Genomic DNA, 27,981 nt, shown 5'->3' with positions numbered 1-27,981 from the left:
CATTGAAAATTAAACATTTTTAAATGCAAAATAATAAATTAATTTTAAAAAAGTGAGGTTCCACTTTTCTGTATTACCTTTCTGGTCAATTCAGAATGCAGCCTCCATAAGAAAGACTAACATTTAGAAAACTTTGGTAGATCTGATATATTAAACAGTAAAGAAAATCACAAAACAGTATGTGTACCATGGGTCCAATTTTTGAAAATAAATTACATATTTATATGAATAGAAAAGTTGCTAGAATTATAAACATTGATATTTTACACTATCTTACAATAATAGCATTATAGTTTTTTTATTTTCTTTTTTGCTATCTATATTGGTACATGCAGCAACATGGATAAATTTTATAAATATGATGTTGAGCAAAAGAAACTAGTACCAAAGATAATCTACTACTATATGATTCCATTTATATGAAGTTAAAAAATAGGCAAAACCAATTTATGGTTGCAGAAATCCAGATAGCTGTTTTACCTTTGGGGCCGAGGGGATAGGGTACTGACAAGACAGGGTAGGAACAGGGGAGCTTCTGAAGTACCATCAGTACTGTTTCTTAATCTGGGTGCTGGTTACATGTGTCTGTTCACTGAGAAAGTTCTTGGAGTCATGCATTTATGATGTATATACATTTTTATTTGTGTTATACTTCATTTTAAAAGTTACTTAAAATAAAACAAAACCTGAATCCAGAGTCTTCCTCACACATACTGTCAAGAAATCTAGAGAAATGACCCTTTTTATGGGGGGGTGACGGTGCGGGGGCAGAGGGAGGAAGCATTTATTTCAAACCATACTTGCAATTGTCTAATTGTTTCCTTAGGATGGTGGCAATCACAATGAGACAGCAGTGTCTCCACAGCTCCATCTCAGAGAAAGGGGCTCTGAAACCCGACTCCATAAAAGCAGGAAGAGAAACACATTTATGTCATCGAAGGGTCCTGATTCGTGGCTGTCATCATCCTTCACACCTCCCTTGACAACACTTTATTAATGGTGATTCTGGAAATCCAAGTTTTCATTTGACTCAGGCTCACTATATGAGTTGATGAATCAGCCTGGACCAGATGCAGCCACATTGGGAGGTACTCCTTCGCTGAGCTTACATTCATAAAACAAGCTAAAAGTGGCCAAATCTGCTAGAAGAGATGCTTTGTAAAGGCGGGGACATTGTATCCCCAGTGCCTAATCCAAGACCTGGCATTGAATAGGGGCTCAATAAATATTTTTGTAGTGAGTGAGTGTATGACTTCACTTTCAAAAAGAAGACTGTTACAGCTCAAGTAGACGTTGCCATGGATGGCAAAGGGAAGAGAAAAAAATGGAGTACAATGACATATATTTGATTGGTGACATGTGTCTCTGATTGTCCCTTCAGTGTTCTTCAAGTTAGCTAAGTCAGGTTAACTGAGGCATGGGGAGATGTGTTTCTGTAGATATTCGGTAAAGCCATTTAGAATAGCACTGTCCAATACAAATATAATATAGCCCACAAACGCAGTTAACATTTTTCCAGCAGCCACATGAAAAACATAAAAAGAAAAAGGCAAAATAAATGTTAATGACATATATTTTACTTAGTACAACACATCCAAAACATTATCATTTCAACATGTAATCAATATGAAAATTAAGACATTTTAAATTATTGTCCTCAATACTAAGTCTTTTAGATCCAGTGTGTATTTTACACTTACAGCACATTTCAAGTACTTAATAGCCATATGTCTAGTGGCTATTGGATCAACGATGCAGGTCTAGGAGGATATCTATTTGGTGGAAATACTTTCAGCAAGATGAATGGGGTGTGTGTGTGTAAAAGAGAGCTGGAGAGGGAGAGAGAGACTGACTTGATGGCATTTAACACCGATTCCATCTGTTCTGAAGTCAGCTGTGTTCCAGTCCTTAGTTTCCATAGATATGCCAGTGTCCTTATGATAATTCCTACTTTCCGCTTAAACTACTTTGAGTATGGTTTCTGTCACATGCAATAAAAAGTCCTAACTGATACAGATAAACATAGAGAAAACAGGTCCATGAGTGCCTCTTGCTTTATAGGCGCAATGCCTGTGAACAGTTGACACTAAATCAACGTTATTGAATTTATAAATAAAGAAATGGAGTTATTAACAAAAAACCTATTCTGAAGGTTTTTCTGTCACTTGCTGTAGGTTGCAATCAATTTGTACATCACTTTTGAGAACAAATGAACCAAAGTTCAGTTCCAACTTGAAGTATTCCAGGTGCATTTTGGCTGTAAATTCTGAATCAAACAGGAGTTTAATAAGGTGCAGGTGCTACAAGTTACCTGGACACTATCCCTCTGAGACGGCTGCAATGTAAAAGAAATGAAAATAACAGCTTTTCTATCAGCCAACATACCTCCTGCTTCATCTCAGGGTTTGTCTTCCTGCCAACACACATTTATTTCTGTGTCTTCAGTTAAACATGGAACTGGAGTTTGAAGGGAATGGGTTAGTGGATTAACTTGGCTGAGGAAAAAGCAGCAGTTATCCCTATACCGCTGCCTAAATCCCTTTGTGACTTACATACCAAAAATAAGTTTGGTACTTCAGCATTGTTTTTCATTCTGTTCTATTAGATCCAGACATGCGTGGGAGAGGTTAATATCAGTGAATGTACAGTTTCATCTTGATTCCAATTTTTCCATGTCACAAACCAGTGTTTGGGCATCCTAAATTGCATATGCTCCGTGGTTCCTGAGATACTTTTACAGGCAGTTTAGTGCCAGTAAGTTGGAAAGGTAGGACTCAATGAAAGGCAGAAACAATCACCTCCCTACTGCTTGATGGGAAGCCACTCCCAGGACTGGGAAGAGATACACTGATTTCCATGAAGAGCAGTTCTGAGTCAGCTCTCAAAATCTCTGGTGCTAAAGGCACATGCAACCCAGTGAGACTGGAGGAGGTAGGAAGGGCCAAAGGGGTACTAGGCAGTATCAGGGCAGATAGTTAGAAAGGGCCAAAGAGCGAGCTCTCTGTGGTGTTTTGCTGTTAAAATTCCTGGATGAGCCCTGCATGGCCTGATTGGAGGAGGAAATTTGCAGAATTTGCTGTAACTCCTGCCATCCAGAGAGGTGTAAGATATTTAATGGGTGCCTAACAGGAAAGAAAGGAATGGGGAATGGTGTGTTACTGCTACATCTGTATGAGTCACAGGCTTATAAATGCTTTATATCCTGTATAGCTCATTCAGCAGTTGAGTTGGGAACTTAACCCTGTTGTCTGTGGAACTGTGCCTGATTCACCCTGGTTGAAAGGGTTATGCAGGTCAAAGAATCCTTGACCTCTAATACTCAAATTTTCTGCTTATCATAATTATGAGTGGGAGAGAAGCTTAGCAGACCGAACCTTCAAGAAAGCGGGACTCCTGGGTTCTGCCAATGGCTTGGATGTGGCCTTATGTAAGTGCCTGCTTTCAGTTTCCATTTGTAAAAAGGGGGCAACAATAACTAACTTCCAAATGATATTGTCCTAAATGTTGATGGGAGCACATCTGAAGAACGTGCAAACTTTGGAATGAGTGCTGAGGAAATAGAGCGGATGAAATAGTTAAGGGACTACCTTAAGTGACCACAGTGGCCTAAAGCATAGAATTCTGGAGCCCAGCTCTGGGTTTCAATTCTGGCTCTGCCACTTATTAGCCATTTGCCTTTGAACGAACTGCTTTATCTCTCAGTGCCTCAGTTTCCTCCTCTGTAAATCAGAGATAGTAACAGTACCTACTTTATAGGTACCATTAAATGAGTTCATGTGTTAAATGCCTGGAGCGGTATGTGGCACATACATAAATAAATATCAGCAAACTTGACTATTAATAAGAACTTTCATCTTTTGAGCTACAAGAACACAAAATCTCTAGTCCGTCACAGAAAACACTCTTTCACAGATGAGAAAACCAAGGGCCAGAGAGGTCAAAGTAAGTCAATAAAACTAATTTTCTATATCCTAGCCAGCTCATCAGCAGAGACAATGACATTTCTGAACAATTATTCTTAGAAAGTGACCTAAGTGTCATTATTGGATGCTCTTAATGCTGGATTCGGACCAGAATTTAAGACATTTCCTTTTGGGTACAGTCCTGGGGGACAAATTAGGCCTTAGTCATTCTTATCTGCCTGACAGGCCCTTCTGAGAAACACAGAAAGCATGGGAGAGCATTTGGCTAGTGGTAAACAGTGACATCAAAGTGCTCAGCCTGACATTGCCAGTTGCCTCAACAGGGCGCTTATAGGAAGCGGGTGCTAGTGGATGAAAGACCAAAATCTATCACATTGATAAAAGAGAGTTTTGGAAGAAAGAGCTAAGTCCAGAGACTTCCATTTCTGTTGTGAGGGCTGAGGGAAGCCTTTACCTTGACGTGATACAGCAGGGAAGGGTGGTGGTAGGCCTGGCAAGCTGCCCACTGCAGAAAGGCTGTGGCCCAGCTGACGGGAGAGTCAGGCTGAGCCGTCCCACTATTCCCTGGAGATTTGGATCAAGCTCATAGCCAGGGGAAGTGGGGATTAACACAATGTGGTGTCCGAGCTAATGAGTTAGCAAAACAGAGACAGATGGCAATTGCAGTAACTTAACTCGCCCATCTCTGTTTGCTATGCACTCCCACAAGCTTCTCCTCTGTCCTCATGCTATCTAACCCTGCCCAGCAGACCTCTCCGTCCATCCCAAGATCATGGTCATAGAGAAATTATCTTGCATAAAAAGGAGCTATAATACTGCTTTCTAAACACAACTGTCACCCACCAGAGGGGTATAGTGGTGGGGAGGAGGTCTTTCAGACAGCTTCAGAGAGAGACTGACCCCTGGTTCTAGAGGAAAAGTGAGGTTATTTTTATTGAATTGTTTTGTACTTGACAAATAATTCTTCATAACAATTGCTTAAAAGGTATACAGCTGCATATAAGAATGTTAAAAAGGGACGTAATTTGCAACTTGAGGATGAAAGCAAGAAAAGAGAACTTTTATTCTGACACCAAAACAAGTTTCCTATAGTCAGAACTATAGGCTGTGGAATAGTTTCCTTCATAGGCATTTACCACATGTGATAAATGATTCTGTGCACTCTTAGACCAGACATGCCAGCCTGGCCACTTTGGGAAGCAAACGACTGCTTTACAAGTTATCTACCATCCTGTGCCTTTTTTATGGTTTTCTTCTGCTTCTTTTCCAATGATCATTGTTTCCATGAGGCATCATTGTGCCAGCTGCTCACAGACTCACCTGGCATCGAGGCCAGTTAGGACAAAGACATATTGAAAAATCCTGCCAGATATTTTTGAAAATTGCTTCATTTTTATAATATATAAAAAAAATCTCTTTAACGATGAAATTCCAACCACATAAACAACAGAAGACTTTCTGGAACAAAAGGAGATTTTTAAAAATCTTTGATTTATGCATTTTGGTAAATGTTTATTTTTTCCCCTATTCTACCTAGTTATTTCATTCAACAAATAAGAAACTTAAAAAAATTAAATTAAACTTCATTGACTCAAATGGCATCGAGGCCAGTTAGGACAAAGACATATTGAAAAATCCTGCCAGATATTTTTGAAAATTGCTTCATTTTTATAATATATAAAAAAAATCTCTTTAACGATGAAATTCCAACCACGTAAACAACAGAAGACTTTCTGGAACAAAAGGAGATTTTTAAAAATCTTTGATTTATGCATTTTGGTAAATGTTTACTTTTGCAAAGTGAAAAGCTGACTCATGAGAAGAAACTTAAGTGGTCACTGAATTATGCAGTAGAACATGTGCCTAAATAGGGATACTGAGAAAGAAGCTCGTAAGAAGAAAGTATACTCCTCACTCCCACACAAACCTCCCACCCAGTGACCTTCTCGGGGACTACCTGTTCAGCTCTATCTTCCTAAACCAATATCGGGACTGATACAGAGTACAAGTGATCAGCTCTAAGAATCTGCAGCTTACCAGGTGGCAGGTCAACTTTAGACCAAATGATGTCCGGAGAAATATTTATATTCTCCCCTGATCATATGCTTGATAATAAGAGGCAGCAAAATATGCTGGTGGAGAACTTGAACAGAGAGTGCAGAGAGTAACATGCTGAGGGAACCAAAAACAACCTTTCTGGAAGTGGAACTTAATTGTGGAACACGCTTTGCAAGCCTAAGGGTCAGCTGCCTTTCATGGGAAGTAACGAGGCACAACCTCCTTGTTCAAAGAGGAGGACAGCCGGGAGAAGCGAAACTGATAAATGATCAACGTCTAGTTCAGTTACATTTCCTCTTACGTGTATGTATATCTGGATTGTACACCACAGGGTTTCTCAACCTTGGCATTGACATTTTGGGCTGGCTATGACGCATTGGTGGGGGCTCCTCGTGCACTGCAGGATGTTTAGCAGTATACCTGGGTAGATGCCAGCAGCACTGCCCTCCAGTTATGACAACTAAAAGGACTTCAGATATTGCCAATGTCCCCTCAAGGGCCACACTGCCCCAGAATGAGAACCACTGGTACAATAGTATATCTGGTAGAGCTAAAGACTCTGAAAAAGCTTAAATAGAGACTTTATAATAATCTTATGGTTGCTACTTTGAAAAGTTAAATAATTAGCTTGTAAAATATGATTTTTTATCTGGTTTAACCAGAATCCAACTCCTAAGTATCCAAAGAGATTAAAATGCTAAAGGGGAATTAGCACCAAATGACAAGTGGCATTGGGTCACAGGGGAAAATTTTCAGAGCAAAATAAGAATTAATGATTTTTTTTTTCCAGTTTTGGTTTCTAACCTAGAAAGAGGAAATCAGAGTAAACTAAAGAACTATAATGAATATAAACAAGGCCATCTAATATCAGAAAATACAGTGGTCTGAATCTAAAGACCAACAGAGTTGGGCCCAGCTGGGCCAGAAAAAGTCATCTGACACTGTGCTAGAGATTTAACATGAGGTTCTCCACCCACTCCCAACTTGTTCACAAGAGTTCTTTCAGCTTTAACCATGGCATCTTCATATTCCAGGAAGCCATCAACATACCATCAGGATATGTCTTTAAAGTGATATTTTAGAGTGAACAGGATACATTTGTGCTGGTTCAATCAGTGAGATGGCTGGCTCAAGTTAATGCTAGATAAGGGAACACAACCTCAAAATCTTAATTTTATTAGCATTGGTGAGCAAATCAAGTGTACTGAGTACAATTTAAAGAGTATTAAGTTTTGAGTCTTTGTTGGGAGGTTCTGTTTTTCACCTAGAATGCCTGACGCAGTGTCATCTGCAATGGCTGTTCTTTCAATAAATGAATGAAGCAATGGTTTTAGAACTCAATTATAGAAAAACTCTACTCAGTGGCTTTTAAACAGAAATTCATCATGATCAATTTAAGAGGATTAGGAAATAAATCAGTATTGCTTTAAGTGAAGCTTACATTAATAAAATTCTTTTAAGAAATAGGTAAAGATATATGTTCCAAGGATGCCAACCTGGTGAAGTGGAAAGACTGGAATTCTGGTGAGCCAAATTTCTTCCTAGCTAACTAGCTGTGTGATTCTGAAAAACCATTTACTGTCAGTGGGACTTGGTTCCATTCTCACTTCCAGCAGCTAAATTTGGTGATTGATAGGAAAAGAACAGAAAATATACAGGGAAACTGGAAAAAGTCAGGGATTTAGAAAAAAACATGAAAATGATTTCATGGCTTAGATTCTGCTCTTTTATTTTAGAAGCCTATCAATAGGTGCTGATTAAACTTACCCTGTTGATCAACTCTACTTAAATTATAATTAAAGTGCCCACCTCATTTATTTTCACAAGACTGGAGTCACTACTCTCAAACTGAAGGTTGCCTTACATGCGTTTACACAAAGCATAGCCTTGATGGAGGCAGAATTAGAACACAGCTTTCCTCCAGCAATCCAAGCATTCTAACTGAACACCGAGAATCCTGAGACTACTCTGAAATGACACTGACTGGGGCGGGGGGTGCCAGCCTGACTTCTGGGTGACTTATGGCACAGACACAGCCCAGAGACATGGCTTTTCTCTGTTTCTGTTTCAGCTGATGACTCTGAGACTGTAACAGCAAGTGATCCCTATTCTATCCCCATGCCATCTCTCTATGGAGAATTCTAATATGATTAAATACTCTTAATTATATACACACACTGACATCCTGAGGAAACTGATGAAAACTACTTGGCAGAAAGCATGGGTGTCTCTATCAACTCTAACCATCTGGGGCCTGCTGGGGCACTAACCATGATCCTTGGCTTTTACTCACCAAGTGAGATGGCATTTTGAGACCATGTGTGTGGTCAGTTAATCATGTGTGTTTCAGTTTGACTGGGTGAATATGCTCTGCAATTTCTCTTTGCTCCCCTTGTATTCTTAGCTTTTCAAGATGACCAAAAACGCCTGTCAGAGAGGAACAATTGGGAGAGAAAGTAGCCTCCTCATTGGCCAAGTGGAGCCAAACAATTCTACACAGTTCTGAGAAGTTACTAAGAAGCACACTTGAAGCACGAGAACATCTCCAGAACCCTGGGGCTTTGAGAAAGAGACAATTTAAGAAAATGACAGTGAAATAAAAGCCTGGAATTTCAGGAAGTGGTTCCAGGAACAATGAGCATATAAAAATAGAGTAGAATCACTTTTTCCAGGCAATCCACTTTCACAGATAATGCAACCGTATGACAATAACTAGCATTTATGAATACGTGAGTACATAGTATATGTTTATAGATACCACAGCAGCCACCAACAGCGGAAGAGGGTGAGTGGGTCCCTTTGTGATCAGCAGCCTCCCTCTTCACCCTGCTTTAACTTCACCACACCCGTGGGAGCCTAGCTCACCAGCCTAGCAAGAGCTGTCCTGATTAAAATGTGATGTCCCTGGTCACTAACAGTTCTCTTGGGAAGTGAAGGGCAAGTAGCCAAACCACACTATGGAAGGAGCAGACAAAACATCTCTTCCCTTTCCATTCAGACATATCCTAACCACAGAAATTGTCTTCCCACCAACTTTCCTGCTCTCCGTCCCAACCTTCTAACTCAGTTACATTGATCTGCCTTTCAACTTACTCTTCACACACCCCCATCATTCCTGTTCTCTCTTTACACTGGGAGTGAATATTTCAGTTAACTCTAGGCACACAAAGTGACACCATTTCCCATATCCACTGTGAGGCCTAGGAAACCCATCATAGACAGGAAGGTAGATAAATCCAGAAAGGGGATTTCCTCTGCTGGGCTACCAGTGTCTGCTCACTTGCGCTCGCTCGTGTGTTCGCGTGCATTCGCGCTCGCGCGCTCTCTCTCTCTCTCTCTCTCTCTCAGCAGTTCCCTGTTCTTTTCCCCTTAAAGCACTTGGCAGTCTTTGAGCAAATCTATTGACTTAGGACTTGGAAAAATGTTGGCATAAATCTGTGCAGCAAAAATTACCTCTAATGTACAAATTTTAATCAGAGGGTAATTTTTTTTGGGGGGAGGGGGAGTGTTATTCATTCATTCACCCATCATCCAATAAATATTCGTTGAGCAAATTCTATGTACCAGGCAATGCACTGGAAGAGATCAGCTAGGTCTTTTAATAAATAATGGCACGTGACTAACCTGACAACATCAGTCTATCCTTGGATGAGAAGCTCCATTTATGATTTCCTGGAACAAATAACAGTGACAGAGCACAAAATGGCAAATAGCTACTCAAAACTTATTTGCTGCTGTTATTGGATGAGAAGCATTGTTGGGAAGAACTGAGTCAGAAGATATGAGGCACCCCTTCTGGGCCTCAGTGTCTTCATTTGTAAAATGGAAATCACACTACTTGCTTCATTTACCAAAGAGATTGCAGAGAGAATCAAAAGAGATAATGTATACGAAAGGAAGCTCTTTGTACATTCTAAAAGTGGAATACATACATATACTACTGTTGTGATTACTCAGTCTTGAGCTTACTGACAAGAGCAGCTCATCTCTTCACTTTGACCAACACAGAAGCCTTCATAGAGGAAGGTGGTCTCAATCAGGTCAGTCGCCATCAAATTAAATCATTGGAGTCTTAAAGGGAAAGTGAAGTAGGTATTGGGAGAAATATGCTCTTTATAAATTAATAGACAGTGATTGAAAACAGAAAATATTTCAGTTATGAAAATGAAAGAAGTCCATATGCTAAAAGACTTAAATATAGTGGGGTGGTCCAGAAGTAATTAGGCTGAGTAGGATGAGGATAGGAAAGTTAAAGCTAATATTCTGTACCACCTCTACATACAGTTTATGGTATATAAAAACAGTCCGGCGTTTCTCAAACTGGAATGATTATATAGGCTCCTTTTAAAGGGGAAAAACTATTTGAGACATCCGAAACACATTTCAAAAACTCTAGGAGACCTTAGACTGAGTCTATGCAACTTTAGATCAAGTTTCAGAATCTCCAACTCGGAAAATTAAAGGTTTATTTTTTGAAAACATTTTTAATTGCAAAGTATTGCCATTATGATAAATAAAGAGCTTTAAAATAAAAACATAAAGACTTTAAAATGTCATAGGACTTGGAGACCTCAAGAATCCATAGCCTCCCATTTGAGAAATATTGATTTTTGTCTTACCCTTTCTTTTTATGGATGAAGGGACTCGGGCCTATGGAGACAAAGTGACTCCCCTAAGCCACACAAATGGCTGTTAGCAAAAGCAAGCCATTAGCCCAGGTCGCCTGATTTCTAGAGCAGAGCTCTTTCCTTCTTTAGACAAGGCCTCCTCTGTTTGTGTCAGAGCTCACTATCGGCTTCAGACAGATAGTGGTGTTGTGTTAGCTCAGAGACCGGGAAGCAGATGGAGGCAAGACGGTTTGAAGGGGAGGTGATGTGGGTGTGGCTGCCGCAGAACACCTTTGCAGCTGGGAGAGCAATTTGTAAGAGAGGGATTTCCAAGGCTGGATTCTTTTGCTCACCCTTGAAACAAATAGACTTTGGGTGGAAAACACAAGCAGTTTCAACGGTAGTAGCATTTCTGCCTAACAAGTTTGGACAGAAAAGTAGGAAGAATATAGTCTTGAGCTAAAAATTGGAGAGGAATTGCAGAAGGCATGAGGTTATAATTCAGGGTGGCCAATTTAATCAGCTCATATTCATTAAACACCCACAAACACATGGTGCTTTACAACAAACCCCTTTCCTCATTCTGAAGCATCCACAGGCCTGTTTTAAACGGGCCACCCTGTACATGTCGGGACGCTGGCCAAGTGTTAAGGCAATTGCTTCCCTTCCTAAGAAAAATAGGGTAGATTTTTAGACAACCACAAGTAAAGGTTAGAGCCTCTAGTTTTACCTCCCATCTGAAAACTGGGAAAGATTTCGGGAATCTGTTTTCCAAGAATCTGTATGAAAAACTCTATATAAATTAAACCTTCCATTTTAGACCAGTAATATCCTATACTATCTACATCCCCAGACTTTTACCCTGCAATTTCCCTGAATGCGTTTCCCCTCTTTATTGGAGCTGGACTCAAGTGCTTCATGAATAGTCCCACATAATGACTGAAGCATTATGACCCTTGAGTTATGTATAATTAGCCAATCAATGACTTTGGTCACTTCCGGCCCTTGGATAATGAACTCATTGTAACTACAGAAAGCATGTTCTAACCACTGCCTGTTTAAGCCGCCAAGAATGTTTTCAGCCTTACTGATTTATCAAGAGACTTTTGATTGCAATCTGACAGAGGACTGACTGGACCTGCTCCCCTGACATCCCCCAGGAACTGGGCCTAGCAAGAATACCAGGGGGCAATGCAGCATAAGTCATCCTACTTGGGTCCCCGCTCAATTGTGTTGGCAGGTGCTGTGACTTTTCAAACATATCTCTGATACTTCCAAAGATTGTAACCCACACAGGATGGCATCAGGTCATTAGGAAAGACTAAAAAATTGCCCTGACATCACATCATTCTCTAAAAACTTTCTCATTCTGACACGATGATATCCACTAGAAGACCCAGGAAGCTCAGGACAAGACTCAAGGCATTCTATTTATAGCTTATAATACAAAGCACATAGTAGGTGTTCATCCAACCATTGCCGGTGATTGGTTGTTTTTTGTTTTTAATTTGAGTTATTTTCAATAGGTGGTTTAGGAAAGTGAGACGGATTCAAGAGGTAGAAGATATAAAAAGAGAGACAGGAAACTTAGCTGCAGTGACTCTGCACGTCTCCAAAGGTGTGAGCAGAGAAAAATAGGTATTTTTGAAGGCAGTTGGCTGAACAATCATAAGATCTGTAAAGCAATGGCTACTTTAATAATACCTTCACTTTCTTACAAAATCCTTAGGTGGCCCTGAGAGCTTTGCCTTGGGCATGGATAACAAACAGCAGGTGGCTTATCTGGCATGTTCCTGTAGTTCGGGAATAACTCTAGGAGTCCTCTGGCTTAAGAAATAGAACATTATCGATATTCTGGAAGCCTCTTCTATACTCCCTCCCCAATAACATCTTTTCTCCCACCCGGAATTAACTTTTATTTCAAACTTGGTGATTTTCATTCAAGCTATTGTCAACATTTAAAAAATTCTATCAAATTTACACAGGATAAGGCTCCCCAAGCAAACGTAAGGAACACGTTTCTCTCTCTCTCTCTCTTTTTTTAATTAGCTGAAATTAAATCAGCTAATTCGTTCAAGAAAGGCTTCTTGAGTGCCCACTATGTGTCAAGCAAAGACTTAGGCACTGGGGAACAAGACAGGCATGGTCTCTGTCCTTGTGGAGATTACAGCCTAGACAAGCAAATAATTATACAAATTGTGAAAAGGGCATTGTGGGTGAGGTCAAGGGTACTCTGTGTGGTGTATCTGAGGCCACTACCTAGGAGCGGTCACAAGGTCTGGGATGGCGTTTCTGAGGAAGCGCCATGGGAGGAAGATCTGAGGCAGAAGATGATTCAGCATAACGACACTAAGTATCAATAAGAAAATCGAACCATTACTTAACCATTATAGTTTGCTTACTAGACCCAAACCTCCAAACTGCGAGGAAGCATAAGAGTTTGGAAACCACTGCTCAGAGTGACCCATTAGCCACAGAAGCTGAGGTGGAGGAGACAGAGTGTTAGGAAAATTCAACCACCACACACAAGAAGATTAAAGAAGATCCTTGCATACCAGCTCTTGAAATGCCATTTCCCAAGATCGAGCAGCAGACTGGTCCCAAGTCTAAACAGGGTACTGCTAAGTTTCGGCTATTGAAGCAGTTCCATCTCCACTAACCTTTATAAACCATGACTGTGTCAGTTTTTCCAAGCAGGAGAAATAGATGGAAAGCCAGGCCACATCTTAATGGGGCCCTGGTGAGCTAATGGGTGTGATTATTTCATTGTCTCGGATTCACGCCAGCCTAGGCTCATCAGATACAGGCACAATCCAGGAGAAACATGACCTCACTTTCGACATGGGACTGTGCACTCAGATGCCAATTGGAATTTAGCGATCCCTCAGCGCAGGTAAAACTGAGCTCTTTACAGTTCCAGCTAATGAGAAGCATACCAAAGTTACCTAAAACAGTAAAGCTAATATTGACATTAACATACTAGATACTGTGAGGGTAAGGAAGCCAGGAAAAACTTCTGAGACCATCTGTGTTAAGTGTGTCACGTCCATAATAAGGTGCATATTTAAGATAAATTGCCATCACTTTAAATGATTAAGTACCAGATTTATGGAGAGCTATAACCCTACCAGGACCACAGTGTTGTTAAGTGGTTAGGGCTGTAAAGGTGAGAATCTCAAGATTTCACTTGTGCCACAAATTGTCCAATGACTTGCAAAGTCTTTTCCGAGGTAACTTTGTACTTCAATTTTCCCAGTAGAAAAGCAATTCCATCACTTCGATTGCACGGCTGTGAGAAGAGCAAGGCTTTTGCGATCGGAAACATGCATGCATTCGCTGATTCATTTTCAGAACCTACTACATGCCAGAATCAGACGCTGTACTAGACATTAGGCATATAATAGTGATTAAAAACAGACTCGCTTGTTATTCCAACGGAACTAAGATTTTGCTGAGGGAAAGCACCAAGATTGACTCTTAACTCTTTCGTTCGTGAGCTGTGGCACTGAGAAACTCAATTTCTCTGTTAAGTTTCATTTCCTCATCTGTAAGATGAAGTTAATAAAACCTGAGTGGTATGTGAAAGTGCCTAAAATTACATGTGACACATATATGGTGTCCGATCAATATTTGTTTTGTCCTTCCTTTCTCCAAATCACAAAGAAGATAATAATGTTTATAGAGCTTCAGTAAAATATGCTTCACGAATGCAAATGACCAAGCCATTATTATCATCGACTATATATAACAGGCAGAGTGGTGTAATGGGAAGATACCTGCCTTGGAAACAGCGCTACCAGAGGTGGATTCCTGACTCTCCCCCTTTTACTAGATAACGTGGCCTTGAACAGGCTATTTAAACTTCTCTGGGCCTCCATGCCCTCATCTGTGCAATGGCAGTGACAGAGCAGTTTTGAGGATTAAATAAGTTGATGAATACAACATACCTTGGGTGATCAATAAGCAGTGGCAAATAACTGAATGATTAGCAAATAACAAAGGCACACACAGACAGCCTGTCTCGATGAGACAAGTTTGATTTAATTACTAAAGTACTATTCGTATGTACTTTTTTCCATTTACTTCATTTACTCACAGAGATATAAAAATATATGTCAAAAGCAAATATCATTACCCTAAGAACAGAGTACATCACAGCAGAATTCCTGGGGAGAAGCAATGAAAAAGTCCATGAAAAAGTAATGTCACCACCTTAAAGAGGGAAGAAAGTTTCGTTTGGCTATCGTGATGCCACTCTTTCAGGAACTCCAGAAGAAAACGAGGTATCTCCCTTAATTTTGCTGTTTCTTCTTAATCACCCACAAGCCCAGCCCTTTTACTTCCCAGTTATCAGAACACCAAGCGAGGATCTTAGAATATCAGAATTCTAATTAACCCCAGCACACTGACAGCATTTGAGCAGAACCTAAGTGTCTGCCAGAGAACATTATACGTAAATACCACTGGGGAAGTCCTCTAGACAATATCCTCCTTCCCTCAGCACCCACTGTTGGGTCTGTAGTACATGCAGATATGAGAGCCAAGATCCCTTTCACAAATGAAAAAAAGGCATAATGTGATATAGAGTGATTTATTAATTTGTTTGGTCAGTGTCTCTAAGCAACTCAGTAAGGGACAAAGTGAGTTGAGTCAACTTTGCCCCTGAGAGAGCCAGGAAACATGCCTCAAACTCCAAGACTTCAGCCAATTGGGGCATTTTGGAAGGAGGCAAAGGCTCTTACAGCCTCCCCACTCCACACACCCAGCTGGAGGGATGTAAACAGGGGCAGGGGAATGCTCAGAGGAGGTTCACTTGACACAGCCACCAACATTTATCCTTTCTTTATATACCTCACTTCCACAGGCTCGTAGAACTATCAGCCATTTAGGGAGTCCTACCTTTTTTTCTGGGTTCTCTTGAGTAAATCACCAAGTTTAGACCTGAGAACTATTTTCTCATGAAATCATTAAGGAGTCAACGGCAGTGGTGGCAAAGTACAAATATTATCTGACTGTTCCATATCTTCTCCGGTCTCCAACATTCTCTTCCTTTTCTTGACTTTCCACTGATCATCGCATGTCTTATTTCACTGAGAAAAGTGAAGCCATGAGAACTACCTCATCCTCATCACCAAATCTACCAACCTGCTTGCATTTATACTCATGTAGTCTTTCTTCCTTTCTGCTCCAATTAGTAAGCAGTCCTGCTCCAACCTATGGCCAGCCCATCTGCTTGGACCTACCTGTATCCCATTCCTTTCTGCATCCACCAGGTTTTTGTACTGGGGGTTATCCCTTTTTCCTCTCTAGCATTACCACATTTTTCCTTACTACTAATCATGTACATCACAAAAAATAAAAATAAAAACACCTCTGACTTCTCCAGCTACCATTCTATTTCCTCATTTCTATTTGGAGCAAAACACCTTTAAAAAGTTGTCCACGCTCTCTTTTTACTTCCTCCCCTCTGATTCTCTCTTTAACCTACACCAGTCAGGCTTATGTCCTCAGTACTCCACTGAAATCATTCTTGTCAAGGTCACCATTGACTGTATCCTGCCCAATCCAAGGGTCAATTCCCAGTCCTCATTTTACCTGATCTCTCAGCAATATTGAGTCTAGCTCCTTCCTTCTTGAAATACTTGCTTCACTTGGCTGAATCACACTCTCCTGGATTTCTTCCCACGTTACCGTCCCTTCCTTCCCAGTCTCTTTTATATATTTCTCCTCTCCTCTACTTCTAAATGTTGCAACACCCCCAAGATCAGTCTTTAGGGTTCACCCATTCTCCTGAGCACCAGACTCATATATCCAATTGTCTACTTGACATCTCCACTTGCATGTTTAACAGATATTTTAAACTCAACTTTTCCAGGACAGAACTCTTAATCCCTACCCTGCTCCCCTCCACTCCGATCTGCTCTTCTCCCCAGCATTCTTAGAATTTTTGTTCCAAATAACTCCACGGAACTACATAGAAAAAAATAACTCCATTCTCAGTTATCGAGGCCCCCAAATCTAAAGACAGTTCTTGATTATTTTTAATATTCATACTTCACATCTAATCTATTTGAAGGTCTTGTAAGCAGTTTCATCAAAATTCATAGTGAATCTAACTACTTCTCACCCCTTTCACCACCATCACCCAGTCCAAGCCACCAAAATCTTTCACCTGAAATAGTGTAATGTTTCTTGACTAGTTTCCCAGATTCCACTCTGACCCTTTGTAGTTTATATTCCATACAGCAGGTCAAATGATCTTGCTAAAATGTAAGTCACATCCTGTCTATCCCTGGCTAAAACTTTATAGCATGCTCAAAATAAAATCTAGACTTATCTTGCTTTACATACCCTAGCTCATGCTTGCCTCTCCATCCAACTTACCAGACCCACCAGGTTGTTGTGAATATAAAACTAGATATGCAAAGAAACTTAAAAATTATTAGATGCCATAAGTAAACAATGTTGTTGTTGCTACGGTTATTATTGGATCGGTTGACCTCTGCTAAAGAGTTTAAAATATGTATTCTAAACATAAACTGTAATTCCTGCCAATGGCTATATATTATTACAGATTGTGTAACAGGCAAATCCTTTCATTCTTGTTAATAGGTTCGGTCATTACCCTCCTGCTATATATTTAACTTTGTCTTTTCCCTTTCTGGATGTGGGATGTCCTTTGCAGGAAACAGCAGCTGTGTCACTAACCCTGGCCATGGTCCAAGGTCATTTCCATATCCTGTGGGAGAACCATCCCCTCAAAGTTTGTTTTTGCAGCACAAAGTTGAATAAAGATCATTTTTAAAAATATACATTGTATACAGCACTTTTTGTCCAGAAGCGACTCCTGAGTTACCCAGGGAGAAGACAGGCCACAGTCTCCAATTCCGCAACTTGTACTGAGCTAACCATTACACTTATTCCATCTGTAACTTAAATGCAATAGGCTCTAGAATGGATTCTAGTAGCCAGAAATAACATATAATGACTTGGGAGGGAAAATGAAGGATGTGGCACCATTTTAAAGAGTAGGAGGAGTTTATAGAAGAGGAAAGTCACTGACTGACTTGCACCAAAATTCCAAAGCCAAGCAATTAAAACCTTTTCATCTGAGAAGGGTATCTCAGTTTCACATTTTACCCAAGAAGGAAGAAATGGTATGACCAGGAAAGAACCTGAGAGGATATAGTACTGTTTTTTGGGTCACCAACACTACTTCCCGAGTGTTCCAATATTCTTAGGATGGTTTTCCATAACTCAGCTCCGTGGACCCGATCTGTGCAAGAGCTGTTGTGCTGAAGCGCAATATGCCAAATCTAAGACAATGCCAAGAAAATCCTGATGGTGGTTTCCTAAATGGGTTTCTAAATTTTACAACTAGCCAAACCCACTGGCACTAAGCTATTTGCCTTAAGTGACTTTTATATTAAATGAAAAGTCAACAAACACATGAACAATCTGGGGATTCAAGCAATGAACCCAATGGGTGATATCAATATGGAACCATGTCTCATCTCCCAAGAGGGATGAATCATCGGCCTCTTTAGGACAAATCGGTGCTAACTGCAGGAGGAGAACTGGGTACTGGCTAAACTGTACAGCCAAGGGACGCAGGAGGCTGTTGCTTTCTGTGATTGCCATCTCACTACACTCAGAGGAAGAAAAATACAATAACTGTAAAAAAAAAAAAAAAAACCATGACAGATTCCAGCAGCTACCCCGAAATGAGCCACAAAATCCCAACTTGATTTTGTACTCACACTTCAGATGTTTGTAATCTACTTCATATAGCCTCCTTCAGGCTTTCTCTTCTAATTCTTAGACTGCAGATCTCTCATAAATTTATGGCTCTTTTCATTTCCTTATGCAGCAGCGGAATGTTTTCTAGTTTGGGAGGTAGGCATGGCTTTCTCGTATTAGTACTGTAGATGACTTATCTCATTTACCCCTTTAGGGGGTGAAGTAAAGATGCTAAAGCAGCAGCCTTGATAACAGATATACAGTACACGTGCCACCACTTCCCCCTCAGAGCCCATGAGAGCTGCTGCTAAGCAGTTACAATACAGTAGTCCAAGCAGCTACTATTGATCATTTGGAGTTGAATGGGAGATACAACCTATCTGCCACCTCTGGCTATAAGCACCCAGGTATTATAGAAAAAAAAAAGGAAGAAGAAGAATGAATGAATGAAACACATATACTTTATAGGAAAAAAAAAATACAGTCAATGACAAAACCAAGACAAACATAAGAGAATTCAAATATTCTGCCTTTACTCTTACAGGTGGAGATAAGCCTGACGATTTAGCTGTGATGGGTGGAAGTTTAGATAATGAGGAGGACATGGGCTTTGCCTCTACTGGCTGTGGGATTATGAGAGATGTATTTAACTTCTCTGAGGCTGTTTTCTCATGTGATTATGCAGGAAAACATCTGTCTCATAGGTTTCTATAAAAATTAAAGGAGAAAAATAAAAATAAATAATTGGTCTTCCTCTACTTTATGCCTTTATATATATATTACATATATATTGCACCTTTAATATGCTTTTTAAAAAATTTTAAATTATAGTTGACCTACATTATATTAGTTTCAGGTGTACGACATAGTGATCAGACATTTATAAACTTACAAAGTGATCATCGCCCCGATAAATGCCTTTTTATATTCTCAAGCCTGCTATAGAGTAGGCATTTAATAAATACTGAGTAAATAAATAAATAAAAAATTTAAAGTTCTTAGCTTCTCAAATGGCTCCTTACAACTCAACTGTAAGAAAGAGAAATATGGTGAGCTTTCCGTTTTACGGATTCATTCTAATTTAGTCTAGATAATAAAATTATGACCAAGTAAACGAGTATCAAGCACAATCTGAAAAACTATTATTGCAATCATCTTTTAGTTCCAATAATACATCTCATGAACAGTTTTGTTAAGTGGCCATTTTTTAGAGGCTTCCAGGTTGCTTGCCCATCAGACTAGACCATACACAATTATCAGGATTCCATAGCAGCCTGCAGTCTCTTCCTGTATTTTATAAAGAGCACTTCAAAATGCTCTGGAAAAATCTGTTTTTATGTCCTAAAGCTCCTGAGAGTGAAATGTTACAGTTGGAAGCCGCCTGAAGCTCATTTATACACTGAAGTTATTAATCTCCTTCTTATATGTTTGATATAAGCCCTAGGGCACTTGGGAGGGTGATCCAATTACCTAATTCAGAGAATTGCCCTTTTCTTTCAACCAAGTTCAGAGCTCTGAAATTTTGTTCCACCAATGACTTTTTGTTTCAGTCAAACAAGGTCACAGAAGAGGCCAATATCTGCCAAGGCCAACAGGGGTTTCATTTACATGCCCACTAATGCGAGCAACATAAGAACCTCTTGAGAGCATTAAACTAGGGTGTGGGACAACAGCCTGTTATTTATTTACCAGCTCCACTGCCACCACTGCCAGTTTCTTGCTATTCAACATTTTGGGTTACCATTTTGGACTTAATCAAAATCATCTTCTGTGCATCTGGAAGACACAGTGGAATCTGTGAGTAGGCAAGGAACCTCTAGGGAGATGTTCGGATGGGCCCCGGGGAACGGCTGCTTGAGGCCAGGCAGAGCAGGCACGATCTGTACTTCCTTAGAGCCCAACGTTTCCAAAGCTAGCTTGTTCATGACCGAAGTTCAGGGGTTTTCTTTTGCCATTCGTCATCTGCCACAGACCTTACATCACTGACTTTTCTTTATTTGTTTTTGTTGTTTCCTTTACAATGAATACTAAAGCATGAGTCTGTCTAGCTTTAGCTAAGACTGGAACACTTCCATCATGGCCAGAGAGAAGATGGTCAGGCCAATGTCCTATTGATGTCAGAAACACAGATTATCTATTGGAAATGACTGCGTTGTGTTTGCTATTTGAAGCTAATGAACAGTTGAGAATAAGCATTTAACGGATGGTTCAAAGAAATAAGTCAATCCATTTATCAAAACTGCTGGGACTCCCACTTCAGAATTGTGAACAGTTAAATGACACTGAGGTTGTTAAGAGTTAATCTTAGGAAATTTATTAAGCTCAGGGATAACTAGTTATCAAAAAAATATGTTTATTCAATTTACCAATAAGTGATACCAGTCTTTGAATTGTTCTGTGTTTGCAGTAAAGCAATCAACAGAAACATCTGGAAAACTCTCCTTCCTGCCTGAGTATTTCACAAATGTATTAAAATTATCACTGGAAAAAATTCAGGAAATGAAAAGGTAAGGGGAAAAAATATTATAGTCTTCTAGTGGCCCAATAATAAAGCCAATAGTTTTTGAGCCTAATATGTTAAAGAAGTGACAAAATTTTGCAAAAAGTTGAAGATATGATTTACAAAAAAAGTAAGATATATTTTATAAAGCAAGAAAAGACAGTTTAAAAATATAATTTAGATAGCCATACAATTTCTGATACACACTGCTCTGATGAGAGAATGTCTTAACTGTCTTTTTGGGGTGGGGAGACAAGGAGAAAGAATTCATAGATCACACTGGTTAGTTAATGATTTGGCAACTAAAGGATCTGGATTTTAATCTCAAATCTTGAAATTAATTCATCATGTAATTTTGGGAAAGATTTTAATCTGCCGAACCTCAGTTTCTCCAGATGAAACATCTAGATTACATGATACAGCATGACCCGCCAAATAAAAAGCCTTTACAGATAACTATGCTTGTACATGTAAGCTCTTAAGTTAAACTACCTCGAGCAGTTTGAAGACCTAAAACGCTGGAGAGCATAAGACAAATAGATTAATTCTGTGTTTTCTAGCGGTGCTATCAGAGTGTGGGTAGAAACAATCTCACATCTTTCCTTATTAAACAGCCAAATTGGGCACAAAACCTGACTTCCCTATTTCATATGCAAGTTTTTTCCTTTCTACATATTTCCCCGAAGCTCTGGTATAAAAGGCGCTGGTCTGCTCTCAGGTGGCCCACAAAGGACTCTTTCCTCCCACCTTACTTTCACTCTGCTGTGAACTCCAACCCTACACATCCAGTCGTACACGCTTTCTTCGGGCCCAGGGTAAGATGAGAAAAATGCTGGAGTAGTAAATGCCCGGTGCAGTCACCCCAGAGCCACCTCACCACGCCGAAGGCAGTCAGATGCCAGCACTGAGACACGGGCCTCTCTCCGCCCTCACACCTGCCAATTCCTGCCGAAAACTATCCAAAGAACTCGGGGGTCTGGAGAGCGTGAATGGGAAAAGGGTAGCTGGCAGAAGAGAAAACATGATCCTGGTCTCAAAACAGCAATAAAAATAAAGTTAAACACACACACACATGCACGCACGCACACACACGCACACGCATGCACACACACGATTCTTTATGTCTTCAACTGAAGTAGCCTGAGTACTTCACACTGGAACTATGTGCAAAAGGATTTTTCTGAAAAAACAAACCACACACACAACAGACCTTACTGCTCCCTTGAAGGGGCTTATTTAAGGCAAAACAAGGCCTCCCATCATTCCTGTGAGAGATCATTGTCCCCCTTGTTGCCACAGTGCCCTGTGAGGCTGTGGGAAACAAATGACCTCAGAGGCACTGCAGTGTGTGTCACTGCAAAAGAAAAAAGAAGAGAGGGGGCTGGGGGAGGAAGGGGGGCTGCTGGCGAGCACAGCCCTCCACTGCGCAGCCATCCTCCAATGATATCCTTCCAGGCACAGCAGGAAGGAGGCTTGTGGGCCCCAGGAGTCTCCATCCAGCCAGTAACGGGATTAGGCTCCCGTTCCCCAGAAGCAAAGCGTCTTTCTGGATGTCCTGCTGCTTGCCCTGGTCAATCCGGCCTCTAATTGGCCCTCCTCACAAAGTGCCCAATGATTGCTAGTGTCTCACTCTGTTTAATGGGTGTCTTGAGTCAAGAGAGGGCTCTTCTAAGGCCTGTGAGGAGCAAGTGGTAGCAGAGGGAGGGGAGAGGAGAGCAATACAGGATGAGTGAGAAACTGGGGAGGGGAGCAAGGGGCAGACCAATGAGTGTGATCCAGGGAGAGGGAAGATGGAGGTAGGGGAAGAGAAAAAGTTAGGATGCATGTGACGGCGAAGCAAAGCTGAAGAAACTACCATTCATATGTATTATATGTATTTAATTCTTATAACGATCCCATTTACTTTGCCACAGCTGTGCAGGTGCTCGTGAAGGGAGCCCACTGGATCCCTGGTCTCACTCAGGGCACGTGCATAAGAGTGAACAGGCGGCCCAGCCAAGTGTGCCGTCCACAGCACGAATCCCTTGTAGACTCTTACATGTCATTGATTTTACCTCTTCTTTGGTAAACCTCTTCCTACATCAACACAGCAGTTGATGTAATTTCCATCTTACATGTGGGCATGCAGAAACACAACAGGGAAGGGTGGCTCTGAGTCTTACTAAGTTCACGTACACACAGAGAGACACAGACAACACACAGACATACACATGCAGACAGACAGACAGATAGACACACACACACACACACAGTGTCAGTTTCCAGCTCTTCCTGGTAGGTTGCAAGGCTGCTAGAAACACTATGGTAGAGCATCATATTTAACATCCAGAGCCCTCTAGCCCTGGCCCTCCTGCTTGAACCACAGAGCTATGTTAACCACAGGGTGACAAGCAAAAATAAGGATGGAGGATAAGAGCAGGCACAGGAGAGCACGCTGGAGTGAGGAGGGCTGATTAATTCAAAACGTGTACCCTTGAAGATGTTCTGTCTCCGCATTGGGGAAAATTCAGAAACAGAAAAGCAGAAAGCATTAAAATATTATATTTTAACCTATATATGCACATAACTATATCACATAGTTTATATATGAAATTCCTATTATATATTTGTATATTTCCCATGTAAAGATGTAGTGTATAGCTATATATACTTCTTTTTACTGACTGTTTAATCACCCCTGTTCATTCACTCTGTTCATATTTACTCTATGCATAGCACCAATTTTTGAAAAAGGGTTGCAAAAATTGTGTTTATTCTTAGAATTTGTTTTGGCCTCTATAAACAGGGAGATATGGTGTTTTGCAGTCTCAAGGGTAACAAGAGTGGTAAAGTAGCTGAATACTAAAAACAATTTTGTACCAAAAGTCTTTCCTCACAAAACAGCTTCAACTGTGGTAATGGAGGTTTTTGCACCAAGCTGGCAAGTGGGAAATACTGGTTTGGAGAAGTTGGGTTTGGTACACAAAGGTTCTGCCCATCTTGAGTTGTTTCCTAGCAACAAGGACATCTTTGGGTTGCCCTCCCTCCCTCCGATGCTGCCTGGGGCTGTGCAAAAGCACGAGAGGCACAGCCTTTCACAAACACACTTATTCCCGTGAAAACACAGATAAGACATAAGAATTGGAAGGAATCAATTATTACATTTCTATTTTGTTTCTTTTAGGCCTGGTGCTTACTTTTTTCAGACTAGTGATGATTATAAAAGAGTGTGGATTCCAGAACCAGAAACGTGAACCTGAGCTCCCCAATTTAACCTCTCTATTGTCTCCATCTCTTTACCTGTAAAATGAAGCTGGTGATAGTATCCATATCATCAGATTATTATGAGAATTAAGTGAATTAATACATAAAAATCCTTAAACAGTGCTTTGCATATAGCAATAAATATCAGTTGGTGCTATGCAACTTTGGCTGAGTTTCCTAAATTCTAAGGCTCGAGTTCATCACCTATAAATGGAGATGATGCCACCTATGATGTAGGGTTGTCGGGAGGACTAGAGAAATGCCTAGCACATGGCACATGCTCAATAAAAAGTATTACTAGCGTTACTATTAGTACGACTGTTGCTAATACTATTACCACTGCTGCCACTAGTACCACAGACATTGTGTTGGACACCTAAACTTGGGGCCTGCTTTCAAGGATATCAGCCAATAGAAGGAAGGCTCAGTGCATTCAGGGTAGCCATATATGCTGAGGAGGACTTCCCCCAGGGAAGAGTAGGGAAAAAGCATTCCAGGAGGGACTGTCACCTCTAAAGGCAGGAAAGCACCCAAGGCAGGCCCCGAGCTAGGAAGTAGCTCAGTCTAGGAGTGTGTTTATCAGAGACGGAATAGGGGGAATGAGAGAAGGCTGGGCCCCAGGATGGAGAAGAACGAGTAAGTGCATTTTCTCCTCTGGCTTCACCAGGCGTTCAAAAACAAGTAAGACTGGACAAATTGTAGTAGTTTCTTCTTTTAACTACCAAAAGGAATTTTTTTTGAGTGAGTGTTTGTTGTTGGAGACCCAGGAGCCCAGCCCAGGCTGACCAGGGCTCCCTTGCAGCCTACAAACGCAGGGAAAGGTCAAAAGTAAACAAGCCAAAAGTAGCCAGGCCAAAGGCAAACCAGAGGATTTTTTTTTCTTTCTCCTTCTTCCAGGCTCTGAAAGGACTGGTCTCTAAAGTCTCTATTTCAAACAAAAAGAACAGACAGTTCCAGCTTCTAAATACTGCCAGAGAACAACAACCACTCTTTTTAGAAGGAGAAAAAAAAAAAACACCACCCACCACACACAACTTTCGGCCACATTTTTTTGCCAGCAGCATTCAAAACCATTCCTTTGAGTTAGCCTAGAGGAGTCCTCAAAAGGTGAAAAAACTCGCAGCTACAAAGTACATGCCACTAGGAAAGGCGGGGCCCTGCTCATAGGCGGCTGACTGGCCTGGGTGCCCAGCCCGTGTGTTCAGGCAGCAGCTGTTTGTGTTTACCACTCACCACCTTGAAGCAGGAAGAGAGGGTTTGTTTCCCCCCAGCGATTGCCATTCTCCTTTTCCCAAACTCTCCCAACCCCCTCCCCAAATAGCGAAACAGCTCTGCCTGCCCCTGAGCTAAAGGAATCCAATCACCCAGAAAGGGAGACTTTATGAGCTTTCTGGGGGCTCTGGGCGGATGGAAGGGATTAAAGCGAGGTGTGCTTTATGTCTTTTGTAGTTTACTCTCCGCTGCCCCATGGAGTAGCCAATTCCTCCTCCCCCACCCCAACAGGTCTGCTTGTTCCTCTTGGTAGGTTCTGTTTTTCTTTCCTCCCCGGTGGTTTTTCGTGAGTTGGAGGGAAGAGGCAGTAAAACTTCATTTCAGATGTATCATAAAACTCGGAGAGGCTGGCCTGTGGCAGCTTCAGGCAGGTGGGGTAGGCTCGGCTGTTGCAGTAGCTCCTCTGCAGGGTGGTATGTATTTGGAGAGGCTTCCAAGAACTCTACCACTACTGGCTGGGAAGGCCGCAGAGGGCACAGCCCAGTCCCATCTTCTCTAGGACTGGCGGTTCCCATTAGCAGTGTAAAGTGCTTTTGTTAAGGAGACTCAAACTCCTTGGTATAGTTAATATTCTTAAAATATTTTTCTAATGGTTTTGAAATTTTTCTTTACTATAAGTTTTTATATCATGGACTATGAATTATAACTGAAGAATAATTCATAGCCCAAGTCCTGCAATACCATGGACCAACCAGATCATAACCCTCCCAGAGTTTTCAGAATGGACTAAACAAGCAAGTCACAATAGAAAAACACAAACGGGCAATAAACATACACAGAAGATGCTCAAGCTCTCTAGCAAAGTAAAGCAAATGTAAACAACAAGGAGATACCATTTTCACTGGGATTCACTAAGATTGAAGAAAATGTAACTCCAGTGTAGGCAACACTATGGAGGACCAAGAATTCATAAACATCAATGACGAGCGTGCAAATTGAAAACTGCCTGACAGGTAGTTTGGCAATACACATAAAAATAGAAACATGCACATGACCTATCAATATCACTTCAGGAATATATCCTAAAGAGATAATTTGATAAGTTTGGAAATCCATGTAAAAGGATGTTCATTACGGTGTTTCTTTCTGATAGTGAAAAAAAAAAAAAGACAGGAAAATGCATAAATGAGTTTAATGGAATAATTTACGGAGCCACTCTAATTAATGGTGGTGCTCTTCATTTATGAACACAGTTATCCACAACAGACTGCTGAGCGAAAAAAAACAAGGTCACAAGCAGCAAGTACAACGTGATCTTGTTTTCTAAAAAATGGCATGCCTGAGTAAAAATAATGCACATCCTGTGTGATATTCAGAGGGTTGCACACCAAAACGTTACTTCTCTCATATGATTTATTTTTATATTTTTTATTTTTTTTGCCTACAGCACCCGGTCTTCCTAGGTGGTCTCCCATCCAAGTACTAATCAGGCCTGACCCTGCTTAGCTTCCGAGATCAGACGAGATCGGGCATGTTCAGGGTGGCATGGCCGTAGACTCTCTCATATAATTTAAATTGACTTTTTCCTTTATATTTTCATTTTTTTTTAAATTCATAAAAGAAAAATAAAAATGTGTATTTTCATCTTGGGGAAATAAAGTCTCAAACCACTGGACAAACTGGGCCCTCAAACTGTGACCAATAAGCCCCATAAATTTTATTCAGTCTAGATCTGGGGAGGTTATCTACAAGAAAACCATGGCCCAAATGATATTACATCCAGAACAGGAGAGGGTGGATGAAATCTCCGGACACATATGGGTGACTTTAGCTAGAGAATCTAGTAGACCTGCAAGCCCAAGTTCTACTTTATTTTCTGTTGCTTCTAGAATCAGGTGGTTTAGGAAGCTGGTAATATAATAGTGAGCTAAATTTTTCAGGCAAATTGAATTTTAGACAATATTAAGGTGAATTTAAAATGCTCAACTGACTTTGAAGACATTGGAGCTAACCTACCATTGAACGAGATTTGTATCGATGTTTTCTTTATTCAATATGAGTAAAACAACAAAAAAATCTCCTTAAACAGGCAAAATAGGAAATGAGATGTAAGAACTAGTCTCACCAAAACAGGCGAGCCATCTCTATTATTCCTGAGAAAGGTTCGTTTGGCACTGCCTGTACCCCTTTAATGACGAGACAGAGTCCTATTCCCGTGTATCACAGTCCCCTCCATAGTCAGAGAGCTCGCTTCACTGGAATTTTTCCTGAAAGGTACTCAGAATCTACTCTAACAAGAGGAATATCTTCTCATTTTACAGAAAGGGAAACTGAGTCACACTGAGACCAAGAGGCTCACACAAAGGCATATCAAACCTCAGAGCCTGAAATCAAACTCCCAGTTCACAATTCAGTCCTGATTCCACCATCGTGTTTTCTTTTTCATACTCAATTCGTGAGTGAGCCCAGAAGCTGGCCCGCAGCTTTCTGAAGAGCTGACCTGGCTCACCTTCCCCACCAGACAGCACAAGATCTTCAGGCTTTTAAGCTTTTGAGTGCCCAGGAGTGACAAACTTCACTTTATAGTTTAAAACATATTGGAAGATGCAAAAGTTTTGTAACAGGCACACTACCTATATAGCACCACAAATAGTAGTGACTATGGCTCATTTTTCTAATATTCTTTATTACTTTACAA

The 27,981-nt window shown here is 40.7% G+C and overlaps 1 protein-coding gene and 1 non-coding gene across 15 annotated transcripts in view; both read right to left on the bottom strand.

The window, feature by feature from the left end:
* Positions 1–27,981, bottom strand: part of RAD51B (RAD51 paralog B) — a 482,184-nt gene that overhangs the window by 68,923 nt on the left and 385,280 nt on the right. The window lies entirely within an intron of this gene.
* LOC120612808 (5S ribosomal RNA) lies at positions 26,722–26,840 on the bottom strand. Its single transcript, XR_005655545.1, has one exon. It is a non-coding gene; the product is annotated as a 5S ribosomal RNA (ribosomal RNA).

Source organism: Pteropus medius, unplaced genomic scaffold, assembly GCF_902729225.1.
Source record: "Pteropus medius unplaced genomic scaffold, Ma_sr-lr_union100, whole genome shotgun sequence".
NCBI lineage: Eukaryota > Metazoa > Chordata > Mammalia > Chiroptera > Pteropodidae > Pteropus > Pteropus medius.
This window is presented reverse-complemented; position numbering and strand designations above follow the sequence as displayed.